Source organism: Balaenoptera borealis (genome assembly GCF_965194805.1).
Source record: "Balaenoptera borealis genome assembly, chromosome: 1".
In the NCBI taxonomy this organism is placed as follows: domain Eukaryota; kingdom Metazoa; phylum Chordata; class Mammalia; order Artiodactyla; family Balaenopteridae; genus Balaenoptera; species Balaenoptera borealis.
The window spans coordinates 98,278,592-98,295,740 of NC_138860.1; the positions used below are offsets into that span (position 1 = coordinate 98,278,592).

The window sequence follows — 17,149 nt, forward strand, 5'->3', positions numbered from 1 at the left end:
TGAGTGTCATTGTTATCCGAAAACTGGGTTCACCTCTCGCTAGGTGTTGAACCAAAAGACACAACCAAGCCAAAGGTCGGGAGAAGGAAGGATTTATTGTTACTTGCCGCAACTAAGGAGAACACCGGGGACCTTTCCCAAAGCCGTGTCTCCCCGAACAGCAAATTAGGGAAGTTTTAAGCTAAGGGTGCATGCATATTCATGAAGGGGCTTGAGCAGAGGCGAATTCAGCGTAGAATTGGGGCAAAGGTCAACGGAGTCCAGGCTTTAGTTGACCGAAGTCAGGAGGGTCAACATCATTCCGTCCTCCACCTGGGTGCGGGGCCTTAGTTCCTGCAGAATTAAAGACAGGTATCAGATTGTAATGTATATCCTCGAGGAGGAACTAGGACTTTGTTGTTTTCCTGAACTATTATTTCTTGACTGCTTTCCCTTTGTTCCTGCATTCCCTCACTTCCCTTAAGATCATTAGTTACTGAGAACTGTTCAAGGGCAAGCATCGTGGCCAGACTTAGATCCCAAAATGGCTTAGGCCAAAAATGGCTTATCTTATGTCAAGAAAGCCATGCCTGGTTCTCTTTCTCCAGGACCCCCTACCCTACCTGCTTACATCATCACTGGCTCTGACAGGCATGAAAGGGAAACAGAAGCTAATTCACCTACCTAGTCTCACTGTACACGGGAGCAGCATTCAAATTCGTCATCGTGGTAGATTTGTGTATTTACTCAGTGAGGTAAACTTCTGCAGAACCAAAGTAAACCATGTGGAAGACGGGGTGGTGCTTTCTCACTGCCTCCTCAGAGACTCCGTGTGGGCCCAGGCCTCATTGGCTGAGGGAGCCCACGAGATAAGGAGGTATCAGGAGAGCGGAGCCAGGCGCTATCTATAAGCTACCTCCTGGCCCTGTTTTCCAGAGGAAGCTCAGGCTCCGGGGATGAGTCACATGCCTCAGGCGCAGTTCCAGGACAGAACCCGGGTAGACTTGCCTCTGACCCTGCCCTGGCTCTGCCCCCGCCCAGCCTCGGGTCTGCTCACCAGGCAGAGAAGCGCTCTCACCCTGGAAGAGGCAGGAGAACCTCTCCTTCTCCAGCCCTGGGGGGTGGGATGCGGGGTTCCGCAGGACCACAAGTCCCTTCCACCCCAGCACCCGCCACAGCTCTGGGAATCTGGGGCTTCGGGGTGTCAGCTCAGGTTCTTCTGGGCTTCCTCCGCCTCTGCTTCCTGCTGCTCCCGCTACCATAGCCAACCCCATTAATCACTTTCACTCGCCAATCCCCAGGAATGTGGCGGTCTCATAAAAGTCAGCCCTGGGTTAAACGAACAAACCAAACTGGAGGCTTCAAGTCCGTTGCAAGGCTCCACCAGGGTTCTCCTTCTCCCGCCACCCCTGCCCACCGCCAGTCCCTGCTCCCACTGGGATCTCAGAGCCACCCTCCCACAACCCCCCCAGGACTAGGAGGGAGCAGTGCCTCCCCCAGTGAAACCACCTTTATATTGGGGGGGGGTGGGTGCCCAGAAAACTGAAAAACACCGCCCCCTGCCCCCAACCCCCCAAATCTGTGCCCCCCCCACTCCTCCATATTTGGTGTCTAGCACCCCACTCCCCAACTGCAGCCTCTGCAAACCAGCTCTCATCCTGCCCGGGGCTCTACACACCCCACCTTAAGGGAATGGGATGTGACTCTGAGGCGATCCCCCCGAGGAAGTGGAGAGGCCAGAGGGGTTGGGGCCATCTGGGAGCCTCTCCTGCCCCCCTTCCTGCCTTCCTCCATCTCCTCCTCCATCCTCTCCTCCATCCCCAGGACTCAGCACCAGTAAAGTCCCACTGGGCCTGGCCTGGGGGCAGGCTCAGTCCTGCCTCAGGGACTTTCTGCTGACAAAAAGAGGGACCCACACCACTGTCTATAAACAAAGGACAAATATGCAAACACTCAGCCCACTCACCAGAACATAAGAATCCACAGCTGCGCCGAGGGACGCGCACAGGTGCAGACTACACTGCTGCTCAAGAGAGCCGTGCTAAAGGGGCCAAAGCTGTGGCTGCAGCTCCCACGCGAGGGCCCCAGCCCCTAAGGTTCCTCAAGCCACTTAAAGTATTTCAGAAAGCCAACAGACAGCCCACATTTAGCCACAGTGAGGCTTCTGGGATCAACAAAAAGTCTAAGGCTTTGCTTTTGGCTGGAATTACATCAGCTCAATGCAGACCATCTCGTGCTGATAAGCATTCCGAGGGTCCGTGTACCAGAATCAAATTGAGAAAATGGAGAAAGAAGTAATAACAATCTCTATTTAACAAATTTTTTCCAAACATGGAGTATATAGCGGATAATAAAATGGATCTTAGATGCTTATTTCCTTAATATACAAAGAGCTCCTACAAATCAATGAAAAAAAGATGCATAGCCCTCCCTCAAAATGGTCAAAGGCTGGTAACATGGGATTCACAAAAAGAGAAGAAAGTAATTAAAATAGTCAACAAATATAGGAAAATATGCTCAACCTCACTCTTAAAGACACTTAAAAACTTTTAATGAGATATCACTTTTCACCTATCACATCGGCAAAGATTTAAAAGTTTGATAATACTCATATTAGTGCAGATGCAAGAAAATGGACATTCTCATACACTACTGGTGGAACTGTAAATTGTTATAGTGTTTTTGGAAGGCAACTTGGTAACATATATTCAAATTTTAATCAGCTGACAATCTGCAAATATAGTTGTTCATCTCAGCACTGTCTGTAATAGTAAAAACTGGAAGCAGCTTAAATGTCCAGCAAAAAAAGGAACTGGTTACTCGAGTCTTTACAATGGACTTTGCAGTCAATACAAGTTCATCAGTGTTCTCTGAACACAGCCTTACCTCTGTGCCTTCGCTCTGCTGGTTCCCCCATCTAGGATGCCTTTCCTTTTTCTCCATCTGGCAAAATCTTATTCATGTTTCAAGGCCTAGCTTCAGTATCACCTCCTTTGTCAAAACTCCTGCAGCCCTGAATGAGCAGAAGTATCCTCTCCTCCTCAGGGCTTCCGGGCACTTTGTTCATAGCCCCTCAACACTTACCAGCTAAGCCGTGGGAGTCTTTGGCCCTGTGCACTGGGGGCTCGGGGCCAGGATGCTGCCTTGGCGGGATGCTGCCCTCCCATCTTTGTGTCCCTCTCTCTAGCACAGAGGCCACTGGGTAAAATCTTTGTCAAATGCCCACGTGAATGACTTCTGCTTGTCCTGACAACCTTCCCTCCTCCACTTTGGGGAAGGGAGTGAGCAGGGGAATGGGACTTCCTTCTCCCTAGCTGCTTTCCTGGATTTGGTTTGATTCCGAAGGAGCTGGGGTGCCCTCAGGGGCCCAGTTCAGATGCTTCATGATGCTGGGGCTCCCTCATTAGGGGGAGGGGCTGGGGATACCAAAAGCAAGGGGCACAGCTGGAGAGCTGGACTTGGGTGGTGCGTATGCCCTAGAAGGGTGGGTGCCCAACCCAGGGCTGTCCCATCAGGTCACCAGACCTGGCAGCTTCAATGGCCACACACTGGCCTTTTAAGGAAAGGAGCCGGCCTGCCTCCACCCCTACCCCAACACACACACACACACACACACACACACACATGCGCGCGCACACACACACACACACACACACACACACACACACACACACATGGAGCTGTAAGCAGCTGGCCTGTTTCCTCTGGGCCTGGTGTTCCTCCCCACTCCCAGAAGGGCCACCCCACCCCGGGCCTAGGCTAAGGAAACATCGTGGGTCTGTCCTGCCCCCTGCTGGCCTCGGAGAAAATGGCCCCTCGGCTGATGAGGCTGGGGAAAGCGCTGGGGTCTGCCTGGCCTCCCTGCGTGGCATTGTTCCCAAAGACAAAGACCCCCCCCCAGCCCCAACCTTCCCACTGCCCTGTGGGTCTCACCATTCGACCTTACTTACTGTTCAAGTCCAAACTCCTTGGCCGGGCAAAGTCCTCCAGGACCTGGTTCCAATGTCCCTTTCCAAACTGATTTCCCACCACTCCCTCCCTAAACCTTGGCCCCAGGTAAAGCATCTGTTCTTTGTCCCTAGAGTACACTTGCCAGTGTGTGCTGACCTCCAGCCTCAATGCAGACTATCCCCCTTCTAGCAATGCCCTTGCCTTTTCTCTCTGCTTCAAGATCGGTCAAGTCTCACCTCCTGGCTGACTGCCCCAGCTTCAGACGTCCTCACCCTGCTGAATGTCCTCCAGCACTCGGCCAGAGCTCATTCCTGTCCCCTGTGGCTTGTGCTCACACTAGTCTCATCTGCAACTAGACCAAAGGATGGTCACATTGGAATGTGCACAAGCTCAGAGGTTCAGCAAAGGGCCCTGCACACAGTCGGTGCATAATCAGTGCTGGGTGGGGCAGGTGATCAATCCCAGCATCTCATACTTCCATTTCTCCCATCAGCCCCCAAAGCCTTGAGGAGGCTGGCAAGGTCCCTCAGGAGGGGAAGGATGGTCTCAGTTTAAACTGTAGGTCCCTGATCATCCTCCAGGCCCCTTACCCTCACAGAACTAGTATTCTGGCAGTGCCAGCTGTCAGGGAGAGGTGGGAAAGAGGGGGAGGCCCCCTGACATGCAGCTAGACTTGGGAGAAATATGTGCCCAAGGGACACCGACCCCTTCCTCAGAGCAGCATCCAGGGCACTCCCTCCACTCACAGCCACTTCTGCTTTCCTAACTTCTGGTTCCTGTCTACCTTCATTCATTCATTCACTCACTCATTCATTCACTCAGTGATCCTCTATTAGGTGGCGGGCACTGGCTTGGTTGTGGGTATTACACAGAAAAGACACAAAACCCTGTCCTCAAGTATTTCCTTGCCTAATAGAAGAGAAAATTAAGGTCTTCACCAATATCTTGGACTAAGGTTTCTGACAGACATATAAGAAGCAGCATGTCCTCTCAGACCACAACCCCTGAACCAGCTGAGAGGCAAGGGAAATCCAGGGAGCCTTCCAGGACGAGGGCATGTTGGAGGTGAGATGGGAAGAAGGAATAGGCATTAGTCAGGCTAGAAAGATGTGGTGGCAGAAGGTGAAGCAAGGTCTGGATTTCCAGGTACTTCTGTGCAGATGGCTTTAGGGTGGGACGGGTGTGAATGGGAGAGAAGGCAGAAAGCAGATCTCAAGAGCCATGGGCGAAGCTAAAAAAAATTTTTTTTTTCCCCTTAAAGCAATGGGAGTAACTGAAGGATTTATAAGCAGTGAAGTGATGTGTGTAGATCTGAAGTTTAGGAAGATCTGTTGGGCAGAGGTGGGCAAGCAGCAGAAGGGAGAATCCCTGGGGAGGAGACACGTGGGAGGTTTGGGAGGCTGTGGTGGAATAAGGGGTGAGGTGCGGGGAGGTGGGGAATGTCTGAATTAAGGCAGTAACAGCTGGGATGGAAAACCGTGAGCACATTCTGGAGTCTTAAACAAGAAAACACAGGACTCAGTGACTGGATGTGGGGAGTGGATGGTGGGACCACAGACTGACATGAGGACACATGAGGAGGAACAGACTCAGTTTGGAGCATGATGAGCCTGAAATGTTTGGGGGACATTGGCCAAAGCTGACCAAGAGATGGCCAGAGCTGGGTCAGAGGTGCCGAGAGCCTGGGCCTGAGCCGTCAGCGGAGGCATCTCCCAGACCATGGCTGAAGCCTCGGGAGTGGCTGCACTCGCCCAGGGACAGTGGGTGAGAGGAGGGAGGTGGAGATGGAAGGTTCTGCTCATTTTAGAGGCGCTATAGCTAATCACCGAGGGACAGGGAGGAGAGAACAAACTAGAGGCAGTGTGGTTAGTGGAAAGGCGTTCACATCAGAGGACATGGATTCATATTCTAGCTCTTCCAGATACATGACCATTTCCTTACCTCTCCAAGCCTCAGTTTCCCCAATCGTGAAATGGCCTTCATAATACCTACTTCGTAGCATTATTGAAAGGAAAAATAATAATACCCATAAAGCACATCACACAGCTCCTGGCAAAGAGATGTTCAATAAATGAAAGCCACTATTATAAATGGCAAACATGGAGAAGCTGCAAAGTTTCCAGAATCTTCCAAGTCTGCTAGTGGGCCTAACTGGGAGCCCCTTTGAGCCTCACCTGCCAATTTTGTTAACAAGCAGGATATAGATGTCCCTGAAGCTCCCACTTGTGTCCCTGAGGGGTACAGGCTGGGAGACCCAGCCCTCTGGGCCCCCTGTTCTCCCCAGGGATGGTGTTCTCTGGATGGACACCACAACCCACGCCTCCTGACCCCTGCCTTGCCTTTCAGGAACTTCCCTGGAACTGCAGCTTGCTGGTGGAACGGCATAACTGGGGCCTCAGTCTCTGCCCTGTGTCTGTGCCCAGCTGTGTCCTCCCCACCACACAAGCTCCTGCGCTTCCTCTGGGCAGTCCCAGACGGAGTGAGGTGGATGGGATAAAAAGGTGCGGGGCAGTGGAGGAGTCAGGGAGCCCGTTAGGACTGAACTGCCCAGCTTCCCTGCGGGGGGGCAGGCGGGGGAGCTCCCCAAGCCAGAGGCCATGCAGGCAAACTTCATTCAATGAGGTGGCAACCCTGGCCTCAGTTTCCTCATCTGTAAGATACCAGGCGGGGCCAGGCCACCTTTGAGGTCCCACTCACCAAGACTGCCTATGATTCCACCGTGTCCTCGCCTTTCCTGTCTGCAATTCACCTACTGACCAGCAGAGGGAGCCCACACCTCTTCCCAGCCAGCGCGGAGCTCGGCCTGGGAGGCTGGCCAAGGGTGAGGAAAACTTCTTACTAAATCACCGCTGTTCGGGGCGTGGGACATGCTTAGTGCAGTGTCAGGCCAGAGCAAGCGTTCAATAAGTAGTAGCCATGGTTGTGTCCATTTTTCAGATGAGGAAACTGAGGTTCCAAGAGTTAAATTTGCCCCCAGGGGTTCAGGCACTGATGACTATTTAGGCAGCTCCGGGAGAACGTGATACTATCTCTTAACATGTGAAGAGCTTTCCTTAAAAGAGGAGACACACTAGGTGATTGTTCCAGGAATGCAGGCCTGACACTGGCCTAAGGAAGAATGCTCTAACGGTCAGGGCTGGCTGGCTGGAACAGGGACTGCCTTGACTGTGAGCACACTCTCCAAGGGAGTGTTTCAGAGGGCCAGGAATTAAGGGGTGGTGGGTCTCCCTAAGGCCCCCTCCAGCCCAGGGGACCATATTCTGAGAGGACTGAAGGGCCTGGTACAGTGGGTGCCTGCCCTGAGTCACAGACACCCCTGCCCTTCTGGGGCTCAGCTCCCCCCGGGGCCTTGCAGCTGTCCACACTCCCCCTGGGACACGGTCAGCCTCAGGGCTGGAGAAGCCCAGCATCTTCTCTGCAGGCCTCTGGATCCCAGTCCCAGGCCAAGGGGCAGCCCCCCACTGGCTGTTCCGCAGCTGGCCCCTCCCTCTGAGGCTTGTTCTGGAATCCAGGGCAGGCCTCTCAGGGCAGGGTCTTTGGTGGCCTGAGTTCTGTGCTCTTCTCACAAGGCTACGGCCCTGCCAGCCTGCTGGGGGGGGCAGTGCAGCCACAGATCAGGCTGACCAGGCTCATTCTGGGAGCCCAGTGAGGCTGGCGCTCAGGCCTCTCTTTGGACAAATATTCTGGGTCAGAGTTGGGCAGGCTGGGGTTCCGGCCTGAGCTGCCGTCCGGTTTCAGAGCAGAGCATGGTGGGACTCTTCTCTGGAAGGATGCTGCCTGTCTGTGGCACAGGCGCACCCCACGGGGCACACCCAGGGGGGGACTGAGTGGGGAGGGTAGGAAGCAGCCAGAGGACAGCCTCTCAGGTCCAAGCTGGTCAGGCAGCAGCCTAGCACTGGTCTCTTCTGGCTGACACACTTAAGGCAGGACATTGCCCACTGGCTCCCATCGAACCGCTGGAGAGACTGCAAAACTTTGGATTCTGGGACTCGTTCCTGGACTCTCCATGGGTGGAGTCTAGGACTCTGTATGTTCAACCAGGCTTCCCAGGGATTCCCACGGAGCCAGGTACTTGAGACAGTGCTCTAGAGAGACCAAGGTGGCAGCCTGCCTGGCACCGTGCTATGCTGGTGTCGCTGAGGGAGCTGGGGAAGGCCTGCCAGGGAAGAGACATCTTGGAGGTATCGGGTCTGCTCTGTGTGGCTCTGCAGGGAGAGCTGGGAACAGCAAAAGAAGGACTTACAGGGAGGCCAGTGCTGGGGAGCATATTTACGGAGCCCCTCCCCTGCTCCAGACATGTGACCGATGTTGTCTTGTGTAATCCTCCCAGTCATCATCAGCCCTTTGGACGAACCATGAACCTGAAGTTCAGCGAACTCAGGTTCCAAGGCCACACAGCTAAGAGCCAGAGTTAGGGTTCACACTGTTTCTGGCTCGGCGGCCCTTGCTCTGGACTGTGGAGGGTCCCACACGGGCTGCATTGCTGGGGAGGTAGTGAGGCCCTGGTCACTAAGAGGGTCCCAATAGCAGCTGGATGCTGCAGAAGGGCACCTTGTTTCTTGTGGAGGAGCCACGTGGGGTGGGACTATGTGGCGGGGGTGTGAGGGCCAAGAAACCACAGAGACTGCTCAGCTGGCCCTAGGCTCCCACCCATCCCCCCCCCAAGGTTCAGGAGGGGTAGTACAGCATGTCCAGTACCTCTCAAGGCCAACCAGGGTATGGCCTGGCCCCAGCCCAAGCGCTGGGTGGCCTCCGTGGAGAGACCTGAGATTCCTCAGGGGCACAGCCCAAGGCCTTCGGGACCCTCGGGGACCACATGGCGCAGAGGGGAGGGCTGAGTCCTCCCGCTGGCCCTCCTGGGGCCCCAGGCTACTGAGTTCACCCACCAGCAGCCACCCCTGGGCAGGACTGAGTCCCAGGGCTGCAGGAGGAGCACCTTCCTGGGACATTTTTGTGTTGTTTTGTTACTTTAAGAATTCCCATTTATTTTGCGTGGGGTGGAGAAGGAATGGAGAGACAATGATTATAAATGTAATATGTTCTTTGGGGAAAAGTTGGAAAATACAGAAAAGCACAAAGAAGAAACCACATAGAAGCCCCCCTGCAAAAAAGCCCTAAAGATAACTGACATTGTTTCCTTTAGTACCTTTTCTTCAAGCCAAGTTGCATAGGTTCCAATGGCACTCCTGCCATCTCCGGGCTGTGACCCAGGATAAATTACCTCTCGCCTCTTTGTGCCTCAGTTTCTCCCTATCTAACTTGGAGATGAAAATAACAGAACCTACTTCAAAGGGTTGTTGTGAGCATTCAACAGATAGGTGCCTGTCACAGAATGGATGCCAAATAAATGTTTAGATTCACATGCTGACATTTATTTCTATGTTTAGATTTTCGTGATTACAATCCTTTTTTTTACAAAATTGAGTATTACCATTTTGTAACAAGCATTTTGTCACCTAATACAAAATCATGAACATTTTCTATATTTAGATTTACGATGGCAATGTTTTCTGTTTCGATTTACATGATTACAAGTTTTGTTTAGATTTTTTTCTATGTTTTCATTTGTATGATTTCAATTTATGTACTTCTTGTTTATTTCACAAAACTAGGATCTTACAGTATCTACCATCGTGTGGCCTGCTGTTTCCATCTAATGCTGCACCGTGAACTTTCCCGCACATCACTGAGTAGACTTTTACACGCGGTTTTGAATGGCTGCATTGTGGTCGCCTTGGGCAGTGGATTGAAATGGAGACAGGAGCAGGAGTGCATGACGGAGGCGCTGGGTGAGCCCCCTCCCCTGCACACCCATGACAGGCGGCCAGGTCAGGCCCAGGGAGGGCGACCCAGGCTGCTGTCCCTCTTGGGACAGTGAGCTGGGCCCATGTCCGTCCCCTCCCTTGAGATCATCAAGGGCAGGCCCTTCTTAGAGACTGCGCCTTCCTAAGCAGCCCTCCCCGGCCTGACCCATGGTTCCTCTTTACGCCAGCTTTTCTGGAAGCCTGCTCTGAATCACAGTCCAAGGTTCAGGCCTCTGGTGAAGAGCTTTCCAGACGTCCCTGAGGGCCTTTCCGCCAGGGCTGTCTGGGTAAGGGGAGGCTGGATGAATCTGGGCCCCTGGGACCACCTACCTCCCTGGATGAGGGGTGGGATGCAAGATGGAGGGGAGGGAAGAGGAGGCATGTGTGGGAGTGTCACCCAACAGATCCAAGGCTGGATATGGAGGCGGAACCAATTGCCCAGAAGTGGGATGAGGGGTACTGAGAATGTCATCTAGATTGTCATCTAGAAGAACATCCTGCTGCCATGGACAGTTAGGAGAAGGAAGGAGAAACAAGGCCTGAGAACTGGCTTTAGGCTTGGGGGGTTAGGGGACTGAGGAACTCAGGGTGAGCTAGGCAAATGGGGGCAGGCCTGAGATTCTAAGCCCAGTCTCCCAGTCCCTGGATGGGGCTGTTTCTAGGAGCACCTAAGGCCCAGCCTTCTTTCCTGAAAACTTAATCCTCCGACACCACACAGGCCCCACAGAGTTGACCATTTGCCCTCAGACCACCCCCTCCCAGCCCCCTCCTGCTGCCAGACCCCTTTCCTTCCTCGGCCTCTGTTGGGAGGGAGGTGGAGGTGAGGAGCACAGCAGAGTTGCCCTGGGGAACCAGGCCAGAGGCCGTGTGCGCGGGAGCCCCCGCTGGCTCAGGCCCCTTCTCTCCCAGCGAGGCCGGCCCGTCCAGCTACTCCCTGGACCCCACTCTATATCTGTCTGCTTCTTCTACCCCTGGAATGTAAGCTCCAAGTGCAGGGATGTCATCGCTCTTATTTACTCTGTCTGGCTCATAGAAGTAATTTGCCCTGCATGCCAGCACAGGGGGCAGCAGAGATGGGGTCTGTTTCTGTGACTCCCAGCAGCCCCGGGGCCAGGCACCAGCCCCTGGTCGTGACCACCATGACTCAGGCCTCAGGCCCCCAGTCTGACTTGGAGGCCGTGCCTCGTCTGTGAAGGAAGCCAGCCAGAGCTCGGGCTGGACGCTGCTCTGGCATTCAGTTCCACGAGCCTGAGGTGCTCCTAGCTGGCACCCCACCGCTGGAGGCCTTTCAGCCACAAATAGGCCTCTCTCCCCAAATAACCAGAGCCCTGGCCTATCTCCCTCACTGCTCTTCATGAAAGCAGAGCTCTCTTTCCCCAGAGCCCTCCAGAGATCCCCCTTACCGATCAGGGTCTGCTCTGGAATCTCCGAGAAGCCCAGGCCTGCTTCCCGGGTCAGGCCAGGGTAGCCTGGAGGGGCTCCTTGACCCCTTCAGTCTAAAACCTGTGCACCTGGGTCCATCCCTACCCCCCATTCCTCAGCAGCCTCTCTCTATGCCCTGAGAACCAGCAAGTGGCAGGGCCCTCCCGGGAGGCAGGGACCAGCTACATCCTTGTCACACCTTTGTGCAAAAGCTTTCAATGAGGCGCTTCCCCGGTTGCGCAGTGGTTAAGAATCCACCTGCCAATGCAGGGGACACGGGTTTGAGCCCTGGTCCAGGAAGATCCCACATGCCATGGAGCAACTAAGCCCGTGCGCCACAACTACTAAGCCCGCACTCTAGAGCCCGTGCTCTGCAACTAGAGAAGCCACTGCAATGTGAAGCCCGCAGACCGCAATGAAGAGTAGCCCCCCATCACTGCAACTAGAGAAAGCCCACGCGCAGCAACGAAGACCCAACGCAGCCTAATTAATTAATTTTTTTTAAGAAAAAGGGTTCAGTGACTCCACTTACCACCAGATGATAAAGACACACTTATCCCCTGTCACCTGCCACCACCTGCCTGCCATACTCAAACACACATGCGTGCACACATACACACACACACACTCTGGCCATTCCCAGTTTCTAATACTCCATTTCACCCATCCATCCAACAGGATTTTTACTGCTTCCACCTGGCATTCCCTTCCCACTTCATTGCTGGGCCAAACTCCTACATGATTTTAAAGCACTGACCCCAGCATCCCCTTCTCTGGGAAGTTTTCTCTGATGCCCCCAAACAGAGTATGGTCCTTTGTGCCTGGGATGCCACAGTGTATGTATTTGTCCACAGGTCCTCTTCTCCTCTATAGACTGTGGCAATAAACTGCCCTGGGGTCTCAGGCATTCCAGTCTGATGGGCACATACCCCTCAAGGTGACACCTGCAGTAGTGGAGGGACGTGTGTACAAGGCATCTGGGAACCCAGGGCCAGAGTCCCCACCAATCTTGGGCAGTGGGAAGGCTTCCAGAAGAGGCAGAGCTTACGGGTAGACACGAAGGATAGTGGGCTTTTCCCATGGGCGGAGAGAACAGCAGGTAGCTAGGTACCAAGGCATGACGTGTCTAGGAATCACAAATCATTCTCTGAGTGTAAAGTACAAGTGGCAAGAAGTAGGGGGAGATAAGGCCATAATCAGAGGCAGGAGCCGGAAGTTGATGAAGTTCCTATTCCATTAAGTAGGACCTATGGCGCTGTTTGCTACATTTGGGTAAGAGAGAATACGAGTCTCTCATCTAGCCACCATTTCATGCGCTGCTGCTGACTAATTTATCAAGGCGACGGTTCAGGGGCGAAATGATGCCCAAAGTGATCCAAGTCCCAGTTTAACAAAGAATGTAATAGTGAAAGCTTTTAGAAGGAATTCTTTCTAAATCCTTTGAAATTGAATTCCTGTACCTTCTAGGTTTCCCAGAATTAATAAGAATTTATCCAATAAATTGTTAGATATCTTCAAGTTTTAATAAATTTGTGCCTCTTTTTTAAGTGCCATGATAAGGCATTTGGATTTTATCTGGAGATGAGCAGGAAGTTAGTGATGGGTTTTAGACAGAGGAGTGAATGATCAAATTTCCAGTTAAGGAAGATCCCCTGTCTGCAAGGAGGAGGGGAACTAATAACAAGACTGGAGGCAGGGAGGGTAGGAGACTCCAGCACCGTCACAGGCAGACAATTTGACAAGCGGGGGGTGGGGACTCAGGCCTTGACAGTGGGGTGGGAGGAAGATGGATCTGTACAAACTTGCTAAGGAGATGGGACCCACAGGATGGGTGATGGGCCAGGTACAGGGGCTGAGGGAGGACTTGGGGTGGCCCCAGTGCCCTGCTTGGATGGTTGGCTGGTGTTGGTGCCTTTGCTGAGCTGAGAACATGGGAGGAGAGGCTGGGTGGTTTGGAGGGAGACACTGAACTCAAGCTGAGTTCCAAGGTGTCCCTAGCATGTAGCACAGTGCCTGGCAGAGAGGAAGCCCTCAGTATATAGCTGTGGAGTGAATGTATAAGTGAATGAATGAATGAATGAAATGAGTCCCTAATCCCTTCCCCTCCCACCTGTGTCCTGGCTCCTGGTGCCCCAGCCAGGATTACTTTGCCAAAGAATTGCTTTGACACTTGGAGCTTTCTTTGTGCAGAAGCATCTGTTTGGTCCCCCAGTCCCCAGGGATGAGGGGCCTGCCCTCTCCATCTCTCCTAATGCTCCTCTTCCCTGGAGTGGTTCCACAATGCCTGGCACTGAAGAAGCCCCAGGCCCAGCCCCACCCAAGCTGCAAAGGGCTCCCGTCTAAGGAGACCCACACTGCTCCCAAGGGTACTCGTACAGGCCCCTGCAGATGCAAGATGCTGAGGATGCAGATGGAGCTCTTTGTTTCTCCACCTGAAGATTTCACATGGATTTCTGCAGTGGGCTGCGTCCCTCCCCCCAGCCCCCTCCCCCATCCTCCATGAGAGTGCCAGCTGTGCTGGCCCCTGAATGCGAAAACGGGGAGAAGACTGTGGGAAGGACAGGGCCTGGCCTGAGCTGAGTAAGAGACACAGTCTTGGCTGGGCACCTGGGCCGGGGCTGGGGCCGGGACTGGGGAAGGCAACGAAGGGACGGGCTGTCCTATCTGGAAAGAAGCTGAAGGACCAAGAGGCTGAGACCCAGGGAACAGAACAGCCAGGGAGGTCAGGAGAGCTGGTCCCACGTGGCCACGGCTGGGGGCTGGCTCAGCAGCCACCTGATCCCTGGGCTCCTAAAGCTGGCTGTCCGGTAGACTCTCTTAGGTGGGGAAGGCCCCCGGCCAGGATCCCCTTCCTGGGCTCCAGGCCATCCAGGAGGTGTTGGCTGGAGCGGGGGCAGGGGAGGAGGCTGAGATCTCCTGGAACGGACCCAAGGAAGCGAAGGGTGGGCGCGCTGGCTCTGCTCCCAGGCCACAGGGCTCTCCAGCACAGATCCTAACCCGACAGGGCCCAGGTCTCTGCCCACGAGACCCACCACCACATGGACATGGGCATTTCCCTCCCTCCTCTCCCCTCCTGCCTCACTCCCTGTTTACACCCTACCTCCCCTGTTAGACTGTGAACCCCCAGAGGGCAGGCAGCCTGGGTGCCAAGGAAGGCTTTTAAATACCATGAAGCACGAGGACTGGGTAGGTTCATGAATAGACACAGAGGCAGAACTCAGTTTCCTATCTCTGCTGAAGCCACCCAGGCTCAACCAGAGGTCTGAGGGCATGGGGTAAGGTAGGGCAGGAAAGAGCGGAAGAGCAAGAATGATGAGGGAGAGGGCTCCCTGCTGGGTCAGAGGGGAAAGAAGAAAGGGCAGAATGAGGTGGGCCCTGCTAGGAAGAAGTCTTATCCCTCCACCTAAAGCCCATGGTGGTCCCGGTCCCCAACCTTCATCTGCTCTCACAAACTCCACATCCTGCTCGCAGGCACCACCTGGGCACACACGATCACGAACCCACACGAACCCACATGCGCAGCACACACAGGCACACGTGCCAGCCCACAGCTGCCCCCAAGCCTGGGGCCCACCTCCAGCCGCCTGTGCCCTGACCACAGATGCCAGACTCTCCCGAGCCATGGGCGCCCTCTCCTTCTGGTCCCAGCCCTGGTGCCTGTTGCTGACCTGGGGCCTCAGAGGAGGTACCCAAAGGGGGAGGGAAGAGGGGGCCACACACTAATGGCAGAGGCAACCAGAGGAGGAAGCTGGGAAGCAGGAGTCTGGCTAAGCTTGGGACACATGTCGGCGCAGGCATTGCCACAGGCCCAGGCTTTGGTGCTGGGCAGGTGGTGGCCTAGGAGGCCTTCCCACCCATCAGAGTCCAAAGAGCACGGGTGTGGCTGCCTCATGGCCTCACCAGCGTTAAGACCCGTCTGCGCAGTCGGGGCTCACCTGTCACAGGGCCTCTGCCTGTGGCTGCGCCTCTAGCAGAGAAGCCGCTGCCTTCCCGCCACCAGCGCCGGACCACCAGCTCAAACAACTGCCCCTTCGGGGGGACCAGCCACCAGGCCTCACTGGGACCCAGGTAAGGGACTGGCCCTCGGGGAGATCAGGGCCCAGCCAAGCCGCGGGGGATGCCGGGGCGGTGGATGCAACTCAGTGAGGCTTCCCAGGCCGGGGTCTCCTGCCCATTGTCAGATGTAGCCAGGACAAGAGGCCCTAAGAAGAGCTTGGGACTCAGCCAAGGGCTAGCCGGCCAGGAAGCAGGGCAGGGAGGGCAGGGCTCCAGCCACATCTCTGGGCTGCTTCTCCCAGGGTCCGTGATTCAGACACGAACTCCTTCCCTGCTCCAGGTCCCTAAATTTGGGGGGTAAATGGGGAAACTGGGCTGCCACAGATCGCCCCTTCCCAGGGGCAAGGAGGCCCCCACTCCTCCACCCCCCACCTTTCATCCCCCCATCCCCACCCCCACCTTGAGGATCCCCCCACCCCCTGCCTGTGTCATCAGGATCTTGAGCAGCAAATGTTTCCCTGGACCTGCCCACAGAGACCCACAGGGACCATCCTTGTGTGAGGCGGCTGGTGGGTAGGGAGGGGAGCTAACCGAAACGCCGTTCATTTTCTCTTCTTTGTCTTCTGGATCTAGAAGCAGGAAGTGTTGCAGTCTGAGAGGTGCAGCTGGGGAGAGGGAGAGCAGAATTTTAGTACCCCCTTACCCTTGGAGAGGAAAGGGTTCCTCCCAAACAAGGAAAACAGAGACCTAGCCACAATCCCTTAATTGTTTACTAGCAACCGTTTCCCCAGCATTGAGTCATCTTATCAGATCTTCTGCTATTTTCATAACAGTCCTAGTAACAGGGGTGTGGGCTGCTCTCTGACACTTTGCCCAGGATATTCCAGGGTTTCTGAACAACTCAGAGGCATCACGCAGATGCACGGACACCCACGGAACTGACACCCTATTCGTGATGCATACTTACATCATTAAAGTAACACAGTCCCTCGACCCACACACTCAGCTAACTCCTGCCCCACCCTGCACATACGCACGCACCTCATTTACTTCCATTCCATTTCAACATATACATATTCTAGAGCTCCTCTATGCCAGGAAGGCGCTGTGTGGACAGCAGTGGCAAGATAAGTCCATCCTCAGGAGGTCACAGCCCAGTGACAGAGGCAAATATATAGACAGTTAAAGCATGGAGTTTGCAGTCAGACACGGCTGGGTTCATTCTCTATCAAATACTTACTTGAGATCTCAGGCCTGTTACCCTCTTTGAACCTCAGCATCCTCATCTGGTAAATGGCATAATAACAGAACCCACCCAGCAAGGTTGTTCTGAGGATTAAATGAGTTGATGGGGGTAACATCTGTAGAACAGTGCTCAGCGCATAGGACCAAGGAAGTATAAGCGATGGTAGTGAAAATTAAATGATATAAGGTTCATAAGGCACTTGGCATTAGGCTCACAGCACTAACCAGGGTGGCTGCTCTTGTTAGAGAGGAACATACAAGGTTTGGTGTGGCGTTAGGATGATGGGCAGGATGGAGTGGGGTGGTCAAGGAGGACTTCACTGAGGAGGTGATCCTTAACCTGGAATCTATTTATTTATTTAGATTTTTTTTTTTGAGTTAACCTTGGTTTATAACATTGTATAAGTTTCATGTGCCCAACATTATATTTCTACTTCTGTATACACTATAGCATGCTCTTCACCAAAAAGTTAATTTCTATCCATCACCACACAGTGATCCCCTTTACCCATTTCCCCCTCCCTCCTGCCCCTTCTCCTCTGGTAACCACTACTCTGTTCTCTGTATCTACATTTTCGTTTGGTTTGGTCTGTTCATATATTTTGTTTTGTTTGTTTGTTTCTTATATTCCACAAAAGAGTGGAATCATATGTTATTTATCTTTCTCTCTCTGTCTTATTTCATTTAGCGTAACACCCTCAAGGTCCATGCAAATGGCAAGATTTCATCTTTTTTATGGCTAATTCCATTGT

The 17,149-nt window shown here is 53.8% G+C and overlaps 2 long non-coding RNA genes across 2 annotated transcripts in view; one reads left to right on the forward strand and one right to left on the reverse strand.

Moving 5' to 3' along the window:
- Window positions 1–17,149, forward strand: part of LOC309634317 — a 143,618-nt gene that overhangs the window by 62,931 nt on the left and 63,538 nt on the right. The gene's annotated exons all lie outside the window — the stretch shown is intronic.
- LOC309631182 lies at window positions 77–1,245 on the reverse strand. The gene is made up of 2 exons (XR_014246128.1): window positions 664–1,245; window positions 77–333 (listed from the first exon to the last, which is right to left on the reverse strand). It is a non-coding gene; the product is annotated as an uncharacterized lncRNA (long non-coding RNA).